Here is a 25,784-nt window from a genome sequence, read left to right as displayed (position 1 = left end):
ACTTGGATTGTTTATAAACAAAACTCCAGTTCGCGGGCCCTCCCTTTACAGCAGGGATCCCCCAACCTTGGAAACTTCAAGACTTATGGACTTCAACTCCCAGGATTCCTCAGCCAGCCATGCGGCAGGTTGGATACCAACGCTGGCTGGCTGGCTGAGGGATTCTGGGAGTTGAAGTCTATAAAAGTATTCAACGTTGCGAAGGTTGGCAATCTCTGCTTTTACAGAAACCTATTTCGTTGCGAACCGGAGAAACGGATTTGTTTGTCTGCGCCTGCGCCGGAGAAGCTTTTCCCCCCCTTCTCCCCTCCCGACTGAGCGAAGGGGGCGTGGCCTCCTTAGCCTTCTCGCGCGAGCTGCGGCCGAGACGGCGGCCGGAGGGGCGGGGCCGAGGGAAACGCTCAGCGAGCGGTGGGCGGGGCGAGTGGAGCGTTGTGTATATCGGTCGAATGTCTCAGCGTTCCAAAAGGCCCGGTCCGGCAGCACGTGGGGGGACAATTCAGCAAGCCCGCGGCGGGTGGCAGGGCTGGGCACGGAGGTAGCGCACGGGGGCTTGGCACCGGCATCGGGGGTGGGACGGCGAGGAGAGGCGGCCGCAACCAGCTGGGAAGAGCCGGCTCCACCGGACGCATCGTGAGTAGCGGATTTGACGGGTTGGCTTAAGATGCCAGTCCTCATTGCGCCAAGTTTGCGAGGGAGGGGCTTTCCGGAGAGGCCAGCGGCGTGGGCAGCGGTGGGTGAGGGTGACAATTGGTTGCTGCCGCTTCCGGCGGATCGTATCCAACCCCCCCCAGCCCCGGTCTGTTGTTTCCAAAGGAGCGCGGGGGGGGGGGTTTCTCTTTCCTCCTCCCGCGCATATGTTTGCGAACTTGCTAGCCCACCTCCCCGAAGCTTTGCTTGACTAGCCTGCCGAGGCTTGCTCTCTAACAGTAATCGGCAGGTAAGGACGCAGCTCCCGGGTCCGATGACAGACCACCCCCCTCCTCCCCTCCGGCTTGCATCTGACCTCCCTCGCTTGTCTTCGACTTTAAAGCGGCTCTTGGACCCCGAACGGGGGCTCCCCATTCCCTAGCAGCGACGGAGAGGCTGCTGGACCCTTCTGTGTACGACTTAGGGCTCCGGAGGGGCTCGAAGTAGCGGCGGTTCCGTCCTTCCCTCTCAACCCCCTTTAACTCTTGTCATTTACCCGTCCTTTACTTTCCACGTGCCTTGTACTTGCACTTTTATGGCGTTTTCGACGCGTCTGCCTCTGCGAACATGTTTCTTCCTGCCACTTTCTCCGGATACCTGCCCTTCCCCCCCCCCCTTTTTTTTTGCACAGCCGGACTATTTGGTGCTTTTTTTTTTTTTTGCATTTGCACCCCAAATGGAGTGCTGTACAAGTTTCAAGATTCTCAGCTAGGCAAGTGCCCCTTTGCCCATGGGGAGAAAGTTGGAGGCTGTGAAGGCCTACCTGTCACTCTGGAAGACACACAACCCCAAAAGCTGAAGCTGTCAGGTGGTTAAGGAGTTGTGGGCTTGTGAAGGGAGGTTGATGTTTGTTTGAGCCATGTTGGTCCTTGTTTTTCTAAGACATTTGAAAAACACCTTCAAATGCCAGGAACAGCCCAAGATTTCCTTGCTTAAAGTTCAGGCTTTAGGACTGTAACCCTTCCCCACCAGATCAGCCTTCAGATGTATTAAGGTTACAAACAACCTGGCTTGCAAATTCTGAGAGTTGTGGTATGGGGAGGCTGTGGCATATTGGAGAGGCCTCAGAACATGTGTTACCAATCAAGGAAAGAGTATAATTTGCTGTTTAGCTTGTGTTTAAAAGGCTTTCCCTCCCCTGGTTCTTCCATGTAAAGTATACTACTGTAAACTTAATGTTGGCTTATCCCCAGGGTTGTTGTGTGTGGAAGAGACAGGGCAGGTAGTGCAGAGTTGTCAAGAGATGCACAGAAGCTGGTTGATAGTGACTCAATCTGATGTGAGATGAATATTAGGACTGAGGAATGAGAGTTGGAAAACTTTATGGCTGCAAAGCATCTCTGCTTGGGAAGAAACTCGTATGGGCATGGCTGTGTTTTGAAGTGGGTAATAATGCTAGAGTTCACTACAGATGTGCTAATTTCTCTGAGTAAAGGCCACTCCCTGGTTTGTTCTTTCAATGTGTCAGGTGTGGGCTAGAACTGCATTTGAAAGGTACCCAGACATTTGCAAGCTGCTTATTCATGTCTGAAATGTATAATGTTAGGGAGCGTGTGCTTGGATTGATGTCCTTGCAAAAACCCCATTGAGGTCGTTTTTTCAGCTAATGCTGCTGGGTGTCCAGCTGCAGTTAAATTGCCTTTTGCCCCCATCTTAAAGCCAGAGGCCACCTCTACAGTGAGAAAGCTAAAACTTCCTTGCAACAAGGTCACACACCACCTTGTCGGTTTCTCTTTCAAGAGGATCTGGCACTCAGCCTTCGGCGGCTAGAAAGAGGCGGATCCTGGGTCCTCCAGCTAGGCCTAGTTTACTCTTGCTCCCTCAAAGCGTCCTGTGGAAGTGGGATTCCGTGGTGGGTAGAGGTCATCCTCTCCACGCCAGCTGGGTGCTCTCTTTCTCTTGAGCAAGCCTGGGGCTGAGAAAGGCAGTTTCCTTTTGGAGAGCCCATCCGTTTTGCCATGTGCCTGATTCATCTTGCAAGGGCACAGCGGTGACGTGAAGGCATGGGAGGGGAGGTGGAGGAGAGGAAAGCCTCGGTTTGATTTGGCTGAGCAAGTTTTGCTGCTTTGGTAACCTCCCTCCCTGTTCCCCTTCCTTTAAATGAACTCATAGCAAAAAAACAACACAACAACAGTTGCATTTGGTGGATTTGATTAAGTCTTAACCATGCGCCTGCTCTCTCTGGGTGTGCAAAGAGCAAGGTTCCTTTAAGACACTAATGACAATGTTTGAAGGGCTGTGCTAAGGAATGGTGCTTTGGTATGCCTCCCCCCCAACCTCCAGGTGTGTTCAATGTGCATATTATAATCACCTCCTAGTAGGCACAGCTCAATGGTGATTACTTGTTTTCCCAGGCTTTAGGGAGAATAATGCCATCGGAGAAGGAAATTCTGGGTGTTGATTTGCCTGCTGTATTTATATATTCTGCTAATCCGGGGTTTGTGGAGGCATCTGGCATATTTTGTGCATCTTGTTAGGCATAAAATAACAGTGGCTAGATTCACATAATGTGTATTAAACCAAAATAAACCACATTGTGTTTTAGTAGTATGTGTGAACCAAGCTTCTGTGCTAAATTTAGCATGTATGCTTAACAATGCAACATGTTTATTTTTTTCATCATGTTATGTCCACAGTATATGCTTCACATCAATCCTGTTGAGTTGACTTGATTGAAAGATAGTTACTGGCCCAAGGGGATCTATTTTAGAACTGAGTTGGCCAGGGTCAAATCCAGCTGTAACTACTATTCTAGACACCTGAAAGACAGGCTCTCTAAAAGACAGTTGCTCTTACACAGTGAATATTCAAAGTTTTTCTGCTCTCTAATTCTCCACCTGTCCTCATTCTTTTAATGTAACCGACTGCTATTCCCATTTTACAGATTGTGGGAGAAAAAAATGAGGTCACTGATGTCCATATAAAGTTAGTAGGCAAACTTTGATAGTTACAAAAGAGTAGTATGTTAGGCTTATCATTTTATGCTATAAATTATTCCATTTTACAGACTGAGGATGCATTTTAGACTGATAACTAGAAACAGCACAGTTGTTTCAGGATTTGGATAGTTGTCTTTCAAAAGCATCAGCTTTAGCTATTGCTTTCTATAAGCACGGTGCTCTTTTAAGTGATCCAGGTTTTAAAAGCAATAGGTTGCGTTGTACAGATTTTTGAAGGTTTCTTCAGGGTGGATCAAAACTTTATATCACTGTCCCATTGTAGCTACACAACTATTCTGTAGGACATATCAGGCTTAGTTTTTGGACCCAAAGTGATTTATTTAGCCAGGTAAGGATTTGAACCTAGGTCTCCAATCTGAGTTATTCATGAATCCACTATATACCAATGGTCTTCCTGACTGAGGAATTCTGGGAGTTGAAGTCCACAAGTCTTAAAGTTGCCAAATTTGGAAATCTTTGCATTACAACATGTCAATGTCCATTTTTGAGGGGGGAAAGTTTTGAGTTTTTGAATATAGGTTTTAGGATTTCTGTTCTGGTTTTAACCTTAGATGCAGGTGTATTAGATTATTAAATATATTTGGAAATAACTTTGGTTGGAAGTGGTTGCAAATCTGTGTCTCACATTGTGGCTGTTGTTATTTATCTATTACATTTATATCTTGCCTTATGTTTGAGAGCAAAAGACAGCAAAACTGTTTCCCCAACTGGACAGAAACACTTTCTTGGGCTTTAATCTTCATTCTCACTCCTGGGTAAGGATTGCTCAGCTCTGTGACATCTGACCAATCAGAATTAGAGACACTGTTATGCTGAGGCTATTTTCTGGGTTTAGATTGGTCCTGGGATAGGGCCAGGAATGTAGTGGTTGGAGAGAAAAACCACATTTCTCCTATAATTTTGTATTAATGGAGCCCTTGGTGCTCTTTGAGCTTGGTTGTTTTCTTGGAGACATTTCATTACCCAACTGGATAACAACATCAGTACTAGAAGGAAGTAGGATTTGCTCCCTGTTTACATACAAATGTCTTGCCCTGTCAGTGTTGGTGCATGTTGTTTTCTTATTAGAGTTCCTTGATAAGTCTATTACTTATTATTTGATTGTTTGTCAGAGTGGGTGGTTGTTTGTTTTATTGAGTATTTTGTAAATAGGTTAGCCAGTGGGATCAAGAAGCTAGCAGAGAAATGCAAATCTTTTCTCTCTAACACACATTCACTTGGCTAATTTGCAGTTTCATCTGTCTAAGATAGGGAGAAAGTGACATTGATTCACCTTGGACAAGGGTGTGTGTTTTGTTGAATGCAAAGACTTGTGGGAAGTCATGGGCAGTGAACCACACATGTCTTCCTTTCCCTTGGTCCAGACGGGGCAGTCTTGGCTCCCTTCTGCAAAAATGGACGTTCAGTAGCCCAGATAACTATCTGCTCCACCAAACAGGTTCTTTGCCTCTGTAGCAAATAAAGTTACCAGAGTGCTTTAGCAGGGGTCTCCAACCTTGGCAACTTTAAGACTTGTGGACTTCAACTCCCAGAGTTCCTCAGCCAGCTGGCTGAGGAACTCTGGGAGTTGAAGTCCACAAGTCTTAAAGTTGCCAAGGTTGGAGACCCCTGCTTTTACAGGAGAGTGAGCAGGCCTCTCTCCTCTGCAGCTAAGATGGGTGGAAAAGTTTATTTTGTAAAACATGATTCAGTACACATTGGTTCTTGGCTGACTCTTGCTCTCATTTGTAATCTCAAGTCTGGATCAAGTTGTGCCCCAGTGTGCCAACATGCTGGATTCTGTGACCTGTAGGTGAATTTCCTCCTAATTTTCTGCTAAGAAAACTTGGTTTTTATCGGTTATATTAACATATCCATTTTTCTGCAGTCCAGCCAGTTCAGAGTATAGGTAGTCCTCGGCTTGACAACCATTTGCTTAGTGACCATTTGAAGTTACGCAGCACTGAAAAAAGTGACTTATAAGCATTTTCAGTTACCCTGAGGTGAGCTAAGCGGCTGATAAATTTGATAAATAAAATATTTTTTTTCATACTTGTGACTGTTGCAGCTTTCTCATGGTCACGTGATCAAAAGTTGGATGCTTGTGTTTATGACAGTTGCAATGTCCCAAGGTCATGCAATCCATTTTTGCGACCTTCTGACAAGCACAGTCAATGGGGAAGCCAGATTCACTTAACAACCAAGTTACTAACCTAACAGTTGCAGTGATTCACTGAACAACTTGTGACAAGAAAAATTGTCAAATGAGGCAAAATTCACTTAACAATTGTCTTGCTTAGCAACAGAAATGTTGGGCTCAATTGTGGTTGTAAATCAAGGACTACCTGTAGTGTAATATTTTGTAAAAGGAATTAAAATCCAAATAACAACATTGGAATAATAGTACCATCCACTGAGGCAGGGCCAAACGTGACATCCTCCAAATGCTGTACCCAGAATGAACATGTGGGGAGTCCACCAGAAGAATGGCTGTCTGTTGCTACAGGCCAGGTTGTTCCAAAGGAGATTAAGGCCACAGGGAAGGCCTGAATATATTCATCACTGCAAATGGAATTCCATGGATACAGGACTTCCGTGGTCCTCTTTTGATCTTCTGGATAGGCAGATCCTTTTTATTATTGAGATCTGAATCCCACTCGTGACCAGGGGTCAGGGTTGAAACATTACAATAAGCCAGTATTTCTCAAGCTTGACAATTTTAAGACATGTGGACTTCAATTCCCAGAATTCCTCAGCCAGCCGTTGCTGGCTGAGGTATTCTGGGAATTGAAGTCCACACATCTTAAAGTTGCCAAGCTTGAGAAACATTGCAGGAAGCTGTAGTGTAATTTACTTACTTTTAGCTAGAATGGGAAATGCTGAAATCCTGGTTAAAATTCAGGGCAGGAATCCCTGGTCTGTTTTGTTGTGCATGTTCTCCTTCCATGCAGAATCCTAGACGGGCAACTATGTTGCTTGTTTCTCTGATTAATGCTTCCTTGATTGTACTATTACATGAAAGTTAGATTTTATGCAATGTGCTGCACTCAGTATATTAGTCTGAAGGTTGTACAATATGCTTATCCTCTGTTATCCACTGTTAACGTTGCTGTGGTTTACACAACCAGATTTTTTGGCTTCCCACAACAGGCAGAATCTTAAAATAGCCACGTGGACTGAGTTTGCACAGAACAGGCATTCTGTGGTTAAACCATAATACGTTTTGTTCCATTTGGGACTGGTGTATTGTATGAACTTGACCAGGCCTAATTCTTACAGTCAACTATAATTAAGGAAATTGTGCCATGGTACGGTATGAAAATGCAAATTTGGTTTTAGTTTTTAATCTATTATGATCTCAACAGATAAAGCTAAGCCCTTTCCCCTGCCAGCTTTCTAATGCAAGAAAGCATACAAAAGTTCCAAATGCTTTAATCAGTTTATCTGTTATTTACTACTCATGGTTTTTTTTGGCAGTGTAACTGCCTTGTTTTTTTCAACTGGATGGGAAAGAGAAATAAAATCTGTGTGGTGTGGCCCAAAGTTATATTTTTAGAGGTGGTCTTTAAGTTGAATGCCAGTTTGTTGGTGAGTTGATGAAGAAAAGAGGGGGATTGCATTTCCCCCCAAAAAAACAAACTCTATTCCATAATATTTTTCATTACATTTTTCTACAAGATGTTCTCATTTTTAGAAACACGCGTAAGATGTAGTTTAACAGGATGCATCTGTGCTATGCAAAATAGATAGGTAGCAGTTCTGGAAACTAGAAATACAATGTACAAACTTTTTTCAAGCGTTTCTATGAATCCACTGGAAAAGTGAAGTATATAGATTTTTAGGCATGCTCAATACACAAGTGGCATCTCTGGTTTTACATTTGACTTTGGGGAGAAAAAATAAAAATATGTCTAGTTGATATGCCTAAAATTGTTTATAGCTATTTCAGAAAAGAATAGTTTCCAAACTTTGAATTGTTTTAGTATACAAATAATCCACCTTGTCATTGCAATTCTATATTTATTTTATTTATTTATATTCTGTCTTTTTACAAATAACTCAAGATGGCGAACATGTCCACATACTTCCTCCTCCTATTTTACCTACAACAACAGTCCTGTGAGGTGAGTTGGGCTGAGAGAGACTGACTGGCCCAAGGTCCCCCAGCTGGCTTTCATGGCTAAGGTAGGACTAGAACTCGGAATCAGCTTTCTAGCCTGATGCCTTAATCACTAGACCAAACTGGCTGTCTTAAACAGTATATTAAACATACATATTAATTTGAGTATGGGGGCACAACTCTTTAATCTTAATATGCCCTTGTGTAATAGGTTGCAATATTATTTATATGAAGTTTTTTTTAATAATCAAAACTTTCAGTTCAGCTAGTTTTGACTATCAGTGAAACCTATGATGTGTTGATCTGGTTTAATTTTAATTTGCAAGGCTGATTGGATCTTGGCTGATTTTTCAAACAATAGGAAGCTCTTCAAAATTTTGAAGAGAATCCTCTTCCAGCAAACATTTGGTCATGAATGGATGAGGCCAAGTGTTTTTATTTGATTTGGTTTACTAACCTACAGTATATAAAAAATAATAATGTTCATTGTAAATGGATTTGAATTTCAAAACTGGACATCTTATAAATGACTACATATCTAAACTGCTGAGGTTAACATTTCCTTATTCTTGGCTTTGTAGAAGCTTAATAAATATCCATCTTCTCCCCAGTTTCTTCTGAGGGGAGGGGGGGTTTGACTACAGTTCCTATTATCCCCAGCCAACTTAATTAATACTCATGTATCTGTGACAAAACATGACAGAGCTTTATGGTTTCCAGCCTGGTGAAGTTGTGTGTCTTTATTGGTGATGTAAGGTTTAAGATTATAACAAAGATGAATGATGTCAGTAAATCACTGTTGCCCAGAATAGCTGATGATGTTTTTCGGTGTTGAAGATTCAGCTTTTCGTGGTGCTGACAGCTTAGCAAACTTTTCTTATTTTATTTCTGTACAGGACTTAGAGGCCACTCCAATCAATGAACTTGGAGTGGTGTACAACTCCCACATATATTGTATAATTTGGATTAAAACAAATACTAGGTGGTGCAGTTAATGGCAGTGGTTAATGGCAGTGGCTCACTGGTTTTTGTTGGCTGGAAAGCTGGCAGTGCAGGTTTGAGAGCTGAGTGCCACACGACAGAGTGAGCTCCTGTCCTTACCTCAGCTCCTGCCAACCTAGCAGCTCGAAAGCATGCAGATGCGAGTAAATAAATAGGTACCACTGGTGGGAAGGAACAGTGCTTCGTGACATCATGCTGGCCATATGGTTGCGGAAATGTCTTTGGACAGTGCTAACTCAATGGCCTTGAAATGGAGATGAGCACTGCCCCTTGTAATTGGCAACAACTAGCAGAGTTAAATCTGCAGGGGCTCCTTTACCTTTTTTTAAAAAAACCCTTAAAACAAATCATCTTCCTCCAGTTTCCCATGTCTAAGAGGAGAAATGTATTTTGTTGCAGGAATTGTGATTTATTAGCATTACCTAGAGCAGTGATGGCTAACCTTTTCGGCACTGAGTGCCCAAAACACATGCGTGCAAACCCCCAAAATGCAATGTCCATACGTCCCCTGTGCATGCGCGGCAGAGACCCAAAGACCAGCTGGCCAGTGGGAGTCGTGTGCTCATGCGCGGCAGAGCCAAGCTGGGGTGATGGCTCGCATGCCTGCAGAGGGGGTTCTGCGTGTCACCTCTGGCGTGTGTGCCATAGGTTCGCCATCACGGACCTAGAGAAAACAAATGTATAAGTAGTCCTCAAATTACAATCAGTTGTTTACTGACTGTTTGAAGGTAGATGAACACTCCCCCACCCACCCAAAAAGTGTATGTATGATGTGGTTCCTAAGTTCCAGTGGCTGATTGTCACCATTCCTCCCCTCCCCTCAGTCACATAACTACATTTTGGGCACTTGGTGACCAACCCTGATTTATAGCACTTTACAGCATCCTACATCACATAACCGCAATTTATAATGTAAACTGGTGTTTATATCTGCTTTTCTGCAAAAATTCCCTATAGCAAATGATGGGTTCACTTAATGACTGTGGACTCACTTAACCATCATGATTTGTTTAATGACTGCTGTTTAAAAAACGTCATAAACTTGGGTCAGCCGTGCTTTACGGCTATAATGACTTATAGTCATAACGGGCAGACTCCTTTACAGTTGTAAGCTGGGGACTACCTGTATATAGTAATGCTGGCATGCAAACTACATCCAATTAAAAATATTTCTAGGGAGAAATATTGCACTTCAAAAACTTTTCCTGGGCCAGGTCCTTGGGTTGCCTAAAAATATGATTGTGGTGCATGTCCATCCAGCAAATCTGTCCATGCTTTAAATAAAGGTAAAAGTAAAGTGTTGTGTCTGACTCTAGGCGGTGATGCTCATCTCTTGTTTCTTAGCCAGAGGAGCCGCATTGCCTGAAGACATTTCCATGATCATGTGGCCCACATGGCTATACGCCAGAGGTGCATGGAACACTGTTTCCTTTCCACCAAAGTGGTACTATTGTTCTGACCTAGGCTTCCCCAAAAAGCACTAAGCAGACTCTTTGTCCTGGCAAAACCCTTTTTGTTAAACGAAGGTGAATTGCTTGCATTCACATTCAGCCAAAGGCCTGGCAAACAGCCTTTCAAGGGTGTAATTAGGAGCACAGACCTTATCTAGCTTGGAGAGCTGCCAAGTAAATATTTTCAAACGCAGTGCTGACAAGGAAGGATTCAGCACAGAGTATCTGAGATGTACAGATAGATCTTCACACTGCTGCAATGAACGAATGGTTTCCTGCAAAAGGCCCCTCCCCTTTTGCTCCTCTTTTAATCCCTATGAGAGGGGCCATTCACCATCCACTTGTGGCTTTACTCCCACGTCAACCCTTAGTTCATAATCGTTCTTTTCTTTTGGCAGCTCTGCGCATGCACAGGCTAGGAACCAGCTCTTGCTGCTCCCCTGCCTCACTACTGTCCGACTCCAAAGGCAGACAAGCCCACTATCTTAACTGCTGAGTCATCACACCCCATGCTTTAAATAAACTATGTTTCACTGAGTCAAGACAGTTGCCTACATTTTTGCAATACAATAAGCTACCCACCTCACACTGAGCTTCAATGTGGTTGGTTACTTCGTTAGTCACTCAGAGAGTTGTGCAAATACGGGTAGTACTAAGCCATGATTAGCCAAATTGTAAGCTGTGCAGTGCTAGGATTAGATACGAAGACTGTACTTTGTTGCACAGAAGTATATGAATCACAGGAGTATGTGAGCTGCCCTCCAGCTCTTTAAAGCAGCTGTATCTCTTCCTAGGAGGAAACATAGCAATGGCTGAGGTAGCATAAAATATAGCATAAAATACTAAGAACTAATATATTTGGATTGCATTGAGTTGCAGACTAGCTAGTTTCCTTTAAACCAGGGGTGTCAAACTCGATTTCATTGAGGGCCGCATGTGGGTTGTGTTTGACCTCAGGTCAGGTGGGTGTGGCTGGGGTAGGCGTGTCCAGCTCGATGTCACTCATGTGAGGGGCACTTGTGGCAGCCTGGATGGGGCTACGGGGATCCATTGTCTCCAGCGGAGGAAGGCGAGACCTGGAAGAGGGCCAAACCCTTGTCCTCCAGAGGAGCCTTGCCATCCCTCTCGGGCCACGTGGAGGACTCCTGGATGGCGGCACAGGCTGTCCAGAGCCCTAGGTAGAGGAGGGCCAGCCCAGCCCTCAAGCTCCCAGGGCACCGGGACCCCACAGCCCAGCCCAGCCCGTCTTCCCTGAGGGGGTGCCCGGCTGCCCTTACCTCCTCGAGGCTGCTGCTGCTATGCTCGCTCTCCTTGGCCAGGTTGCTCATGGTGTTTTCGGCTGCGACAGCATCCTCCAGTATGCTGCCAGCAAAAATGGAGTTTGGAAGGGCTGCGCCCCCACCCACCACGAGCTCCATTTTCATCTATGATGTTGGGGCCAGCTGCCACCAGGTCGTAGATCAGCACCTGGTCAGCCTGGCCTGGGCCAAGGCACTGCAGGCCAGTCCTTCGCTGTTTCCAGGGTGGCTCCGCGAGCCAGATCTAACCACCCTGCAGGCCGGATTTGGCCCACGGGCCTTGAGTTTGACATCCCTGTTTTAAACAAAGCATGTTTTACAAACTTAGTTGCCAACTGGCACCACTTTTCCAGATTTCAAGTTAGTGCTTTTCCAAGTCTTATTTGCAGATGGAAGTTATACTCCTAATCTTCTGCATCCTAAGGACACGCTCTTTCGTTAATTCAGTGAAAATACTATTCTTCTGGGCATTAGAAAGGAATTCCTGCATGGTGGTTTTTTTTTGTTTTTTTTTACTTCAGGTTGGAATTCCATGTGGTCTTTATTTATTTTGATTTGTGGTTGAGGTGAGCTCAATTTAGGGAAAAGTGGCATGTAGGGGGTTTTATTAAGTTGTGAACATGTGGATGGTCAACTATATATATAAAAGCGAAATATCATTCAGACATCATCACAAAATCTCCAGAACTGTAAAGCCTACAAACTAGAAATTTGGCACATATGTTCCTCTTGGTTTCTAGGTGCTCACTAAGAAATGATTTTTCAAAATGACCATCAGAGCATTAGTATTTCCTATACTATTAATATAATATAATATATATAATATAGCTCTGATGCTAAGGAGTTCTACTTCCCTTCCCCATCTGAAAAGAAATCTGTTCCAAATGCAAAACACAAGAAGAGGAGAGGAGTTTCGGTTTCAATTTTAGTTTCACAGCAGCAACCAGCTTTAGTACAGAACAGTTGAGCTAAGTCACGCCCAGGCTCCTTACTATCTCCTTCTTGCTCACACAGCAAATACTCTTTCACTTTCCAAACAGCCCTCAACTCTCTCTCACACTGACGAGACGCTAGCCAGATGAATACTGATGGATGCTGGTAGGCAGAGGCACAATTTTTCCCCCTTATCTTCCTCCGCAAAAAACTAAGCCCGATCACAAAGTTTCATAGCGAAGCACGGGTATCCAGCTAGTTCTTTAAAAATCAGCCGTAAGTTTTTTAGCTGTATCTTTGCTTTCAGTGGAGCCCAGACATAAAGCATTGGAGTAAGATTTGGGGAGTACAGCCAGACGTTAATAGGTAACTGTAGCTGTGCCTCTATTTCAGTTCCTATACCATCCTATCTCAACGTTGTGACTTTAAGCAGCGAATAGCAGATTAAAAAACAAAATAACACCCCAATAAATTTATAAATGGTAGCAAAGGTTAAAAACCAAGCTATCAATGTACGCTTATCTTTGCTTTACAAACCTGCAAAGGTTGTAAATGCAAGGATTGGATTACAATTACTTTCCATCACTGTAAACGGTTGCTAAATGAGGCAGTCACTAAATGAGCATTACCTGTAGATAGCTAAAGCAGGCCTCTCCTGCTGGATCTGGTGTGACGTGTAAACTTAATTGGAGCAACACAGTCCCTCCAATAACGTGCCCCTTGTGGAGGCAGTACAGAGGTGGTGGTATTTAGCAGGTTCTGACCGGTTCTGGAGAACTGGTAACAGAAATTTTGAATACTTCGGAGAACCGGCAAATGCCACCTCTGACTGGCCCCGCCCCCATCTATTCCCTGCCTCCCAAGTCCCAGCTGATTGGCTGGGTCTTCTTTGGTTGCCCTGCACAGGAGAACGGAGCTGGAAAGCAGGTTAGTGGGCTGGGGAGGGAATGGCGATTTTGCACTATCCTCCTTCTGCCATGCCCACCAAGCCACGCCCACCAAGCCACGCCCACAGAACCGGTAGTAAAAAAAATTGAATCCCTCCACTGGGGCAGTAGCAGATAAGCAGGTTGGACCTGGTATTGAACAGGAGACCACTATTAAATCCCAGGGCTAGATGAGAGTGAAAAACTGGGGGGAGGGGGGGATATCTTCAGATTTAGTTGAGGCTGAGAGCTTCCAGAGTGTTGCCCAAATGACCAGATGTTGAGTTGAACGTGAAGGAGAATCCACTTTTTAAGAATATGGGCATTTGGGATTGATTATATTATCAGGTGATAATAATCAAAGTGGTAGTTGGACAGAGAAGCTGCTAGTCTTCTCTCCCCTCCCCCTATATTTCCAATACATTTCATTGCACTTAAAATATTATTAAATAGGCTACATAATAAAAATTAAACTGCAGTGCAAATTTTAAAAGGGTGTGGGGTGAAACAGAAGCTCCTGCCTCCCCCTCCAAAAAAAAACTTGAAAAAAATCCATCATGTAGAGGGTGGATTTTTCAGTTTTTTGCAGGGGGGGGGGCAGGAGTCTCTCCCCCTCCCCCCAGTATATTTTGTATTTCATATTGGGGGGGGGGGGAGAGAATGAATAAAATTAGAAAAAAGAAGAAGAAGAAAAAACCCCATCACAATTCTTTGCTATCGAGTGGCACTATTCTATAGCATTCATATAAAGTTTTACAGTTCAGTTTTTAAATTAGAAAGGAAACTCTGACCATGTGAAACCATGTGGTTCAGTCCACCAGTACAGAGTGCAATTTGTCTATACACACTCAGTTTGAACGTACAGGTAGTAGAGCTGATTTTACTCGCTTAAATGGGTGTCATTGTAGTAACCCAATTAGGGGTTTGTGCATTTAATAGATTGAATTGGTTTCTCCCTGGATGAGTAATATATCTCCCAAAGAGGCACTTGGCAAAGAAGACCATTCTGTGTGCGTCACATGCCCAGCCATAATCCAGAGATTAACAGCACGATTGGGTTCACACAACAGTGAGTGTCTGGCTTAGTCCATTGATCGAACCTAACATGTATTTCCCATAGTGCAGTGTTTCCCAACCTTGGTAGTTCTAAGGCAGGTGGACTTCAACTCCCAGAATTCCGCAGCCACGTTTCCAAAATCCCTACAGGAGAGAACAGACAGAGCTGGAAAGGCAGAGTTAAACGAGTCATCAGCCTAGAATTATTATGTTTCCACAAATGGTCTGAATTTCTTATCTGGTGCCAATTTAGCATTGAACTTTAGTTGACTAGATGCTTGAGCAATAAATCTTCTGACTTTTGCTTAAGATATGGTCCTGATTCTTTGTGCCTGACAATTCCCTAATCAGGTGTATGGATTTTAACTCCCAGAATTTCCTAGCTGGTTAGGGGAATTCTGGGAGTTGAAGTCCACCTTCCTGAAAGTTGTGAAGTCTGGGAATCACTGCCATAGAGGTTGCCCTGTGGGATTTTCATTCCACTTCTTTGGGGTGATAAGTTGTCCTGGCTGGGGATTAGGGGTGTGGCAACTCAGCACATCAGAAAATCTAGGAATTGTAGATCATTTTGAGGCACTTACAGTTGGAATGTTTTTATTTCCAATGAGAAGGGGATGGGAGTGGAAAAGGAATTTTCCCTTGGGTTTAAATTTACTTACTTTTAATTTTTTGCATTTCCCTCCTGCCACATCCCAAACTCTTATTTATGCTGATTTATTAAAGCATGCTGATTTATTAAAGCATTTTGCTTGTCTACTTCCTGCCTCCTCTCCTCTGCCATATTTGTTCATTGCCTGGGGTTTCATTTATATAATTCAGGACAAAGTGCATCTGAGGCACAATTGAGTCATTGGGTAAGCCTTTTATTATTATTTTTTAAAAAATAACTTCAGCCTGAGATTGACAAAGCTCATCGTCAAAGGAGGGTTTTCTATTCAAAGCAATATTCAAAGGTTGCATTTACAAAACTTATTTGGCTAAGAGCCTGAGTAAATATATTTGTAGAATACTTAGAACTGTTAATGATCAGTGGAACTGGGTGGCTAAAACTAGCCTTAATTGAAAGATTTATTCATTGTTTAAATGCTGAAGTTGGGGGTGGTTGGAAAGAGGTTTAAAAAAATGCACCATTATCCCCCATGGCCCTTTATGATTTGTGGACTTCAACTCCCAGAATTCCTGAGCCAGTTATGGCTCAAGCCATTTCTGATGGCTCAGGAATTCTGGGAGTTGAAGTCCACAAGCCATAAAAGGGCAATGGTTCCTCTCCCTTGTCCTATATTGTCCTTTTTTGAGGAAGGGACAGATGTGGCAATTAGGGAACTACAGTTTTGGAGAATTACAGAATGCTCCATTTTTTTTTTCTGGACCACCCTAAACCTTTCAGTGTTTTAACTTGGTAACTTGTGGTATCGAGTATCGGTAGTCCTCGACTTATGACCACAATTGAGCCATAATTCCTGTTGCTGAGCGAGACATGGGTGAAGTGAGCTTTGCCCCATCTTACGACCTTTCTTGCCACAACTGAATCACTTCAGTTGTGAAGTTAGTAACATGGTTGTTAAATGAATCTGGCTTCCTCACTGAGTTTGCTTGTCAGAAAGGTGGCAAAAAGTGATCACATGATTCCAGGACACAGCAAGCGTCAGAGATATGAGCCAGTTGCTAAGCATCTGAATTTTGATCACATGACCATGGGGATGCCCCAGTGGTTGTAAGTGTGAAAAATGGTCATAAGTCACTTTTTTCTGTGCTGTTGTAAACTTTGAATGGTCACTAAATGAACTTCTGTAAGTTGAGGACTACCTGTACCTCCCCTGAGCCAGGTGTGATTTGAAGTCGTCTTGGAATGGTTCATTCATGAAGCATACCTGTTTGTTCTGCAACAGCGCGTTCAGTGCACATGGAGCCACTTCTAGATTTATTTCTAGAAATTATCACCCAACTTCTAGAACAGTGATGGCTAACCTTTTCTTCCTCACGTGCCAAAAGTGCATGTGCATGTACCTGCACCCATAATGCAGTGTGTGCGCGCACACCCCGCCCCCTGTGCATGCGCCCATGACCCCTGCGCATGTACCATGTACCTCTGCATGCGCATGCAACCCCCCTGTGTGCACCGCACACCTGCACATGCACATGTGACTTGCACACATGCCCCGCCCCCCCACCCATGCACGGCAGATACCCGACAATCAGTTGGCTGTTGGGAGGCGCATGCGCAGTGCATCTCTTCTGGGCAGCAGCTCATGTGCCGGCAGAAATGGCTCTGTGTGCTACTTCCAGCATGTGTGCCATAGGTTTGCCATCAGGGTCCTAGAATGTTATACAGGTAGTTCTCGACTATTCATTTAACAGCAGTTCAAATTTACGATGGCCTCTGAAAAAGTACTTGTACTTACAACCATCCGCCACACCCTTATGGTCACGTGATCACAATTTGGGTGCCTGGAAACCCAGGGGTGGAATTCTACCAGTTCGCACCTATTCGCTAGAACCGGTTGTTAACATTCTAAGCAGTTCGGAGAACCGGTTGTTAGAAGAAATTACTGGCCTAATCCTGTAAGGAAGGCAGGAAGGAAACATTCTGGTGTTGCTTACAGAAACTGCCTCTCTGTTAACCCTTATTACATTCTTGGCAGGACTAGACTTCCTGTCTCAGGAACCTCTCTGGAGTTTTTTCCCCTCCTTTGCTGGTACTTTGTGTGGAATGACCATTCAAAGTTACAATGGCACTGAAAAAAGTGACTTATGACCATTTTTCACACTTACGATTGTTGCAGCATCCCCGCAGTCATGAGAGGCCAGGCGAGGAGATGCGTGCCTCGATGTGAGTGATATTGAGTTGGCCATGGCCAGCCAATAACATGACCACCAAGCCACGCCCACCAACTAAGCCATAACCACAGAACCGGTTGTTAAAAAATTTGAATCCCACCCCTGTGGAAACCCATCCACATTTACAAGGCCTTTGAGAAAGCTGGATTTCCATAACGACTGAGGTAAACATTTCATAAAGCTGGGCCTGACTTGACTTACGATCGCAAAGACTTAAAAGGCAGAAATTCCCGACCCAAATGTGGTCACAAGTCCGGGGACTACCTGTAGTACGGAGGAGGTTCACCATGGTTTGGAACAAAACAAAAGTTCTGGAGTTTCTAGGAGAGTGAGCTCTCAAATCAATCTGTTTTTCTATATCTCTAGTTTGTTTATTTATTAAAATTGATACCTTGCCTTTTTTCACAGGAGCAAAAGGCAGCATGTAGCATACTTCCAATTTCCCCCCATAACATCTATGTTAAACTGACTGGCTATGCAGAAGTCAATCAGTGAGTTTCCATGCCTGGGGGTGGACTTTAACATGAGTTTCTCCAGCACCTTAAAATCATGTTTACACACTGGATCCAATTCTCAAGACCAGAAATTTGTCATCCTTTCTGGTTTACACAATGCATGCAGAATTTCACTGGTATCTCATTCTTTGTCTCTGGCTCGTAAAGGCTGGAAGCATTGCTACTTTAAAGTGAGGTAAAAGATCTGAGTTAGACCCTTGGCAGCGTAGTTTAGAGGTTGGATACCTGTTCTACATGCAGAAAATCCCGAGTTCAAATCTCTTGTCTTTACTGGTTAAAATCGAGCGACAGCTGAACTGAATGAGTGTAGAATAATCTTTCCCCAACCTGGTACCATTACATTGTGTTTCCTGCACGATTTTTTTACAATTATGGGCATGGCTGGGGATTCTGGGATTTGTAATTTGAACATGTTTGAAGGGAACTAGATTAGAGACCTTTTGAATGAAAAACATTGGGGCCAGTGGATGAATAGCCTGATTGTAGAGGAGCTTTTTAGGGCTCCACTCTAAAGCAGGGGTCGGCTCCAAACGTGGCAACTTGAAGACTCATGGACTTCAAAGCTGGCTGGGGAATTCTGGGAATTGAAGTCCACGAGTCTTAAAGCTGTCACGTTTAGAGCTGACCCCTGCTCTAAACCATAGTTTACTGATCAAACCCCATTTGGCTAGATTCATGAAACCGATGGAACTATAAGCCATCTTTTGAGGATCATAATGGTGGCATTCATAAGATACTGTTACTAAACTGTGTAAAGTGAGAGAATTCAGGAACTTGAGTCCAGATTCACTTTTTCTGCCTACAAATCTCTTCATTTGGTGTTGCTTGATGAGGGATCTGGAAAAAAAAACTATTTTTGAGATTGGAATTTATCCATTTCCAGGTTATCTCCACGAGGGTTACAAGGCTGTATAAACTCAGGTGAGGGAGGGATTGTACAGAATTTTATTTTGTGGAAATGTTTTTGATGTACAGGTAGTCCTTGACTTAACCCCTATTCGTTTATTGACGAAGTTATGATAGTACTGAAAAAAGTGACTTACAACTGATGCTCTCCCTTATGACCATCACAGAGTCCCTGCAATCAGGTGGTCAAAATTTGGGAGCTTGGCAACTGGCATATATTTATGACGGTTTATTAATTAATTATGATATATTTATATAAATAGTTGCTCTATGATTGCAACGTCCTGGTGTCATGTGGTCACCATTTATGACCTTCCTAGGGAGCTTTCAACAAGCAAAGTCAGTTGGGGGACAATGACCAGATTCACTTAACATGCATGGTTCGCTTAGCGGCCACATGATTTACTTAATGACCAGTGATTTGCTTAACAACCACAGGAAAAAGATCCTAAAATCGGGTGCAACTTACTTAACAGTATTGCTTAGCAATAAATGTTCCAATCCTACCTATGGTGCTAAGTTGAAAACCAACTGCAAAGTTTGTCAACATTTTAGCATGCTGTGTTTTAATTTGTAATTGCTGTCATATGCAGTTCTCTTGATTTGTTTATGTTCAGTTTCTTTCTTCCTGTTCAGTCTGCTTTCTCCTACACTTGAGTCCTTCAGCTCCATTAAACTTTAACTGCCCAGAATCTCTAGAGCTTAGACCAAGGGGTCTTCAAACTTGGCAAGTTAAGACTTGTGGACTTCAACTCCCAGAATTCCTGAGCTAACATGACTGGAGGAGGAATTCTGGGAGTTGAAGTCCACAAGTCTTAAAACTGTCAAGTTTGAAGAGCCCTAGCCTAGACTAACACTACTATGGACTTCTGGGAACTGAAGTCTGTTGGGGGATAGATTGGGGGAAAAACTGTTTCTCACCAGCTGTGTTTACTAATGTTTCCTATAGGATCAAACAGTTGAATTCCAAATTTTAAATTTAGCTGCGTTATGGGAGAGGGAGAATCTTTAGCTCAAGCCTTGACCTGAACTTTAAGCTGGATTTCTTTATAGACTAAATCAGAGTACCCTGTTTTTTAATTCTGAGTAGGCTAGTGGCTTCTCTCTTTCGAAATCACCAGCCTTCTGTGTGGGCTTATAAGGCAGCTCCTGTGCCTTTTACGGTATCTATTTTTAGCTTGGAAAAAAATTCCTTGGGCCTCTTTGATTTAGGATTTAAAGCAACCAGGTCCTGCCCAGGGTGCTTCCTCGCTAGGCTGGCTGCCTATCCTAATTCCATATTTCTTATTCTGCTGTATTATGCAATGATATTGCTGTGTTGGGATGAGAGGCTGTGCATTTTTATTGGGGGCATCCCATTTAGTTATATCTTGGTACCCCACAACCTTGGTGGCCCAGCTTTCATTGCCTGGTATAAGCTTGGCATCGACAAGAAATTTGGACAGCTTGATGTCATGAAATAAAAGATGCAAGAATGAAAAAGCCCCCCCAGCAAGCAACTCTCTACTCAAGGGAAGAAATAAATGAATTTGTTTATACCACACCAATAATGGGCATTTGTCAGCACACAAATGTAACATGTACAATTACAGGTGGTCCTCAACTTACGACCACAACTGAGCCCAAAATGTATGTTGCTAAGTGAGACAGTTGTTAAGTGAGTTTTGCCCCATTTTACGACCTTTCTTGCCAAGATTGTTAGGTGAATCACTGCAGTGATGAAGTTAGTAATATGGTTGTGAAGTGAATCTGGCTTCCCCATTGACTCTGCTGATCAAAAGGTTGCAAAAGATCTTATCACACAGCAACCGTCATAAATATGAGTCAGTTGCCAAGCATCTGAATTTTGATCTTGGGATCCCAAGGGATGCTGCAATGGTTGTAAGTATGAAAAACAGTTGCCAGTTACTTTTTTTCAGTGCTGTTTTAACTTCGAACAGTCACTAAATGAATAGTTGCAAGTCAGGGACTACCTTGCACCTTGAAATTACATTGTGTAATTTCTGGGGAAAAATTTTTTTTTTAAAACTCAGGTCAGGGTAGATTTTAAATCTCATTTCTGAAATAAAAGCCAAATAGCAAAGAGTGCTTCTTAAGGGAATCCCCCAAACTTCTGGGTTTGGTTTAACTGTTGAGAGAGTTTTGGAGGAAGAGTGAAATGATTTAGCAACTTGATTTTTCCCAGAAGAAAAGACAGGCCAGCAAATGCCTCTGGCTTCCCAGGACCAAGATTGCCAAGCAGAGATTCATTTAATCACTAAATTACCTGCAGTCACATCAAGGATTCCAAAAGGTTGCTGCCAACGTGCAAAACTCTAACTTGCTTGAGAATATTATATATGCATTCTGTAAGCTAGTTACAGTAAACAGGATCCTCACTTAAGGCAGATTTGTCTCCTGGCTTTTTCTTCGAAGGACCTCTGCGCCATTCAAGATTTCTCAACTTTCAAGAATGGAGACGTTCTTTATTCTGCTTACTGAAGCTGTCCATTCAGGTAGCAATAGCAGTAGCATTTAAACTTATATACCGCTTCACAATGCTATTACAGCCTTCTCTAAGTGGTTTACACAGTCAGCCTCTTTCCCCCAACAATCTGGACCCTCATTTAACCCACACCGGAAGGATGGAAGGCTGAGTCAACCTTGAGCCGGTCAGGATCGAACTGCCAAATTGCAGGCAAGCCAGCAGTCAGCAGAAGTAGCCTGCAGTACTGCACTCTAACCACTGCACCACCACGGCTCATAGTCCTCGATTTACAACCACAATTGGGATGGGGACCTCTGTTGTTAAACGAAGTGATTGTTTAGTAGTTCGAGATCAGTTCTACGACCTTTTTTTGCCAAGGATGTTAAATGAATCATCCCAGTTCAATGAATCATGTGGTTGTTATAAGTCACTTTTTTTCCAGTGCCGTTGTAACTTTGACTGGTCACTAAACTAATGGCTGTAAGTCAAGGACTGCCGATAGTCATTTCAGATGAAGATGGAAAGTTTCAGCTGTAAAAGTAAGCTTGCCCTGGCATGCACAACAATCCCTGTTTATTCACGACCAGTCATTTAATGACCATTTGAAGTTACAACAGAGTCAAAAAAAGGTACTTAACGCCCCATCGTTGATCTGCTTGTACCATCCCCTTGGTCATTTAATCACAGTTTAATCATTGGCAACCAGCTGCCATTTATGATCCGGTGCAGTTTCCCGTGGTCCATATGATCAAGCTTTTGTTATTTTTGTGCTGTTTTCCCAAGGAAAAAAAGTCCATTAGATAAACTGGATTCAAACTTACGACTACATGACTTGCTTAATGACTGTGGTGACTCAATGACCATCATAAATACAGGCATAAAATCGAGTCTTGTCATGTGGTGACTTGACTTACAACCAAAAGTCAGGGCTCTCAATTTTGGTCATCAGTTGAGGTCTACCTGTATGGCAAACGGTTCTAGATAACTTTGCCATTATTACCAGCTTTGGAGTTTCAGGGGCCAATTTGTTTTTAAAGAACACTTTGCTGTAGCATATATTTATGTTCTTAATTAAAGTAATAATTGGTGTAGGACTAGACATGACTGAACCCCTTCTTACAGCGTGAGTTCATCACACTAAGGTTGGGTTTTGGCTTAGTTAAATCATTAAAACCCAGCCATTCTGATTTGTAAAGCAGGATTAGAGGCTTAAGAGGCAGCATTATGCAACCCCCTCAACTTTAAAATGTCTGGACTTCAACTCCCAGAAGTTTCTGGGTATGCTGGCTAGAGAATTCTGGGAGTTGAAGTCCAGACATTTTAAAGTTCCAAGGTTGAGAAATACCGCCTTAAACCACCAATCTAGCCAATCCAGCTAATTATGGCTTTTCATCACACATGAAAGCAATTTGCACTTCCAAGATTCATTTTATTTCAGAACAATTCTGCATTCTGCATTTGTTAAAGGCGCAGAGGTAACGCCCACCCCACCCCAAAGTTACCATAGAGGATCAGTGACTTTGAAAGCTTTTCAGCCTTAACAATTTCTGTGTCTTCCTTTTTCACAGAAAAACTTGAAAGGAACAGGTAGATGCCAATATTGAAAGCTTTAAATAGATAACCCCAGCAGCTAAATTCTTAGCTTTAAACATATTGCAGCTTGTGAAGTTTTTTTTTTTTTTAATTTAATTTTTCATTCCATGGTGTCAGATTGCCATCCTGGGTTCTCTTTTTAAAAAATCATAAATATTAGGGCTGGGTATGCTTTGAAAATGATCGAAAAGGAAGGATTTTGGATCTAGTGTGAGTGAACTACTTTCCCACTCTTTCATTTAAGCAGCCCAAATTTGTTCCTGCTCTCATTTCACCCTCAGGTGAGAGAATAACAGAGTTGGAAGGGACCTTAGAGGTCTTCCAATCCAACCCCCTGCTCAAGCAGGAGACGCTATACAATTTCAGACTAAGAGTTATCCAATCTCTCTTTGAAAACCTCTGGTGTTGTAGCGCCCACAACTTCTGAAGGTAAGACGTTCCACTGACGAATTGTTCTGTCAGGAAATTTCTCTTCAGTTCTAGATTGGTTCTCTTCTTGATTAGTTTCTATCCATTGCTTCTTGTCCTGTCCTCAGGTGCTTTGTGGCAGCCCCTTAGATATTGGAAGACTGCTGTCATGTCGTTCCTAGTCCTTCTTTTCTTTTCAGTCTAGACCAGGGGTGTCAAATTCAATTTCATTGAGGGCCGCATCAGGGCAGGAGGGGGGAGGGGACGTGGCCAACGGGGTGGGCGGGACCAACGGGGTGGGTGTGGCCATCTTGATGCCACTCATTGGGCGTGGCCACCTGGGTGGGCATGGCAGACTGAGTGGGTGTGGCCAGCTTGATGCCACTCCCCAAACTGCTGGCAGATTTCTTCTTCGCATTGGGTAGACCAGGCCGAAGCCACGCTGGCCCAATGTTTCCACTTTACTTTGGGTAGACCGGGCCAAAGCGACACGGAGCGGCCTCTTACATTTTCTGGCCTTGTATTTGAGACCCCTGTTCTAGAGTCTCCACATCTTTTTTTATGTTGTGGCAGCCAACCTGGATGCAATATTCCAAGTGTGGCCTTACCCTAAGGTATTATAATGTGGCGCTAGCGCTTCATGAACCTCCTTTTTTCCAGATCATTTTTTAAAATGTTCACAGCCTTTTTTGATGCAGCCATTTCTTGCAAAATACATGCAGTCCTCAATTTACAACGATTCATTTAGCGACCATTGGAAGTTTCAGGCGCACTGAAAAAAGTGACTCGTGGCCTGTCCTTGCACTGAACGGCTGTCGTAGCATCCCCAGGGTCATGTGATGAAAATTCAGGCTCTTGGCCCCAGGCATGCATTTACGATGTCTGCAGTGTCCCAGGGTCACTTGGCCGCCATTTGCAATCTTCCCTTCCCGCAAGCAAAGTCATTGGGAGAAGCTGGATTTGTTTAATGGCTGCATGGTTCATTTAACAACTACAGTGATTTGTTTTTTGACTGTGGGATAAAAGGTCATAAATTGGGTGTGATTCACTTAATAACAGCCATGCTTAGCGATGGAAATTCTGATCCCAATTGTGTTCGCAAGTCAAGGACTACCTCCGCCACCATGCATAGCCAGGTAGTCCTAAAGTTACAACAGTTCGTTTACAACGGCACTGAAAAAAGTGACTTTTGATCGTTTTTCACACGATCATTGTAGCATCCCCATGGTCACATGATCAAAATTCAGATGCTTGGCCATTGACTCGTATTTGTGACGGCTGCAGTGTCCCAGGGTCACCTGATCACCTTTGGCAACCTTTTGACAAACAAAGTCAATGGAGAAGCCAGACTCACGTCCCATCCATGTTGCCAACTTAGCAAATACAGCGATTCACTTAACCCCTGTGGCAAGAAAGGTCATACAATGTGGCAAAACTCACTTAACAACCGTCTCTCTTAGTAACACACATTTTGGTCTCACTTGTGGTCGAAGGTTGAGGATCAGCTATAATTGCATGACGCTAGGAAAAAGCAAACTCTAGGAACTTTATACCATGCAGAGCCTTACTAGAACTTAGCAACGTAAATTTTTGGGCTCAAATTGTGATCGTAACTTGAGGACTAGCTGCATTTTGGTTTCCCAATATTACTTAATGCGTGTTTGTGTTTCTCTTCGCAAGCCTCGGGTCATCATTTCTGCCCGCTCTCACGTAGGGCAAATGGTATTTACGCTATTCCACTCGAATTATTCCAGGAGGGAGGGCGTCACGATTCCCTGAATGTTGGACAAGTAGCAGATGCAGACGAAAGGTTTACCCTTCCCACCTCAATTGCTATTTTTTCTACAAGGAGGGTTCGGGGTTTTTTGTGGTGAACCTAGTGTAATGGGCGTCTTCCTTCTGCTAGTGAGATGCAAGAACTAGGTTGTGAAGAGTTCCTAGAGAGCCTCTCTAACCTTGGCTGGGTTTGGGAGCATGTTCTGCAACAAGCTGCTGTCAGAATGGACAGCTGTTTATTCCAACATTCCAAAAAAGGCCCCCATCTATTCTCCACAAGGAAAGGAATGCCAGCCTTGTCTTTTTATAACTCAAAGGGAGTTGTGCACAAGCAGTGACTGTTGGGCAGAAAGAAGGCTGTAGGAACCTCCTTTTGTTCATCTTGGACTTGACTGTAGATCTGGAGAAATGGGCCTTAATTTTGTCCAGAACTGAAAAACCACATTTGGTGCAGGGTGCGTGGATAAAACACGCACCTCCCTGAAGCTCGCACATTTTCCTGATACTGATTGGACTTCTGGCAAATATGCAATAAGCCGGTCGCTGCATTGCACATCCTTCTTCATTCCGTGCAGTTGTTAGAAAAAGCGTGTCCTGCAAAATAAAAGTATGTTTTTCTTTTGATTTTAAATCCGTGGTCTCCAAACTTTTTTGATTGCAAACGCTTGTCCATTTTAATTTTTTAGCACATGCTCAATAATACTTGTATATTATTTATAAATAGATACATTTTCAGATGGTCCTTGACTTACAACCATTCGTTTAATGATTGTTCAAAGTTACAATGGCACTGAAAAAAAGTGACTTAGGACCATTTTTCATGAGCCATGGTGGCCCAGTGGTTAGAATGCAGCATTGCACGTTAT

General features: G+C 43.4%; 1 protein-coding gene across 9 annotated transcripts in view; it reads left to right on the top strand.

Moving 5' to 3' along the window:
- The first annotated feature begins 403 nt into the window (after positions 1–403).
- The window catches only part of AKAP1 (A-kinase anchoring protein 1), a 69,834-nt gene continuing 44,453 nt past the window's right edge, over positions 404–25,784 (top strand). The window contains exons 1-3 of one of the 9 annotated variants that reach the window (XM_087957008.1): positions 404–633; positions 5,389–5,438; positions 7,694–7,814. The gene's annotated coding sequence lies outside the window, so the exon portion shown is untranslated. The other 8 variants (XM_087957036.1, XM_087957013.1, XM_087957001.1 and 5 more) reach the window with 8 other exon arrangements.

Source organism: Notechis scutatus, chromosome 1, assembly GCF_049901735.1.
Source record: "Notechis scutatus isolate UNSWTSFEM ecotype Mainland chromosome 1, rNotScu1.2, whole genome shotgun sequence".
Lineage (NCBI taxonomy): Eukaryota > Metazoa > Chordata > Lepidosauria > Squamata > Elapidae > Notechis > Notechis scutatus.
The sequence above is the reverse complement of the archived record's forward strand: the minus strand, read 5'-3'. Positions and strand labels throughout refer to the sequence as shown.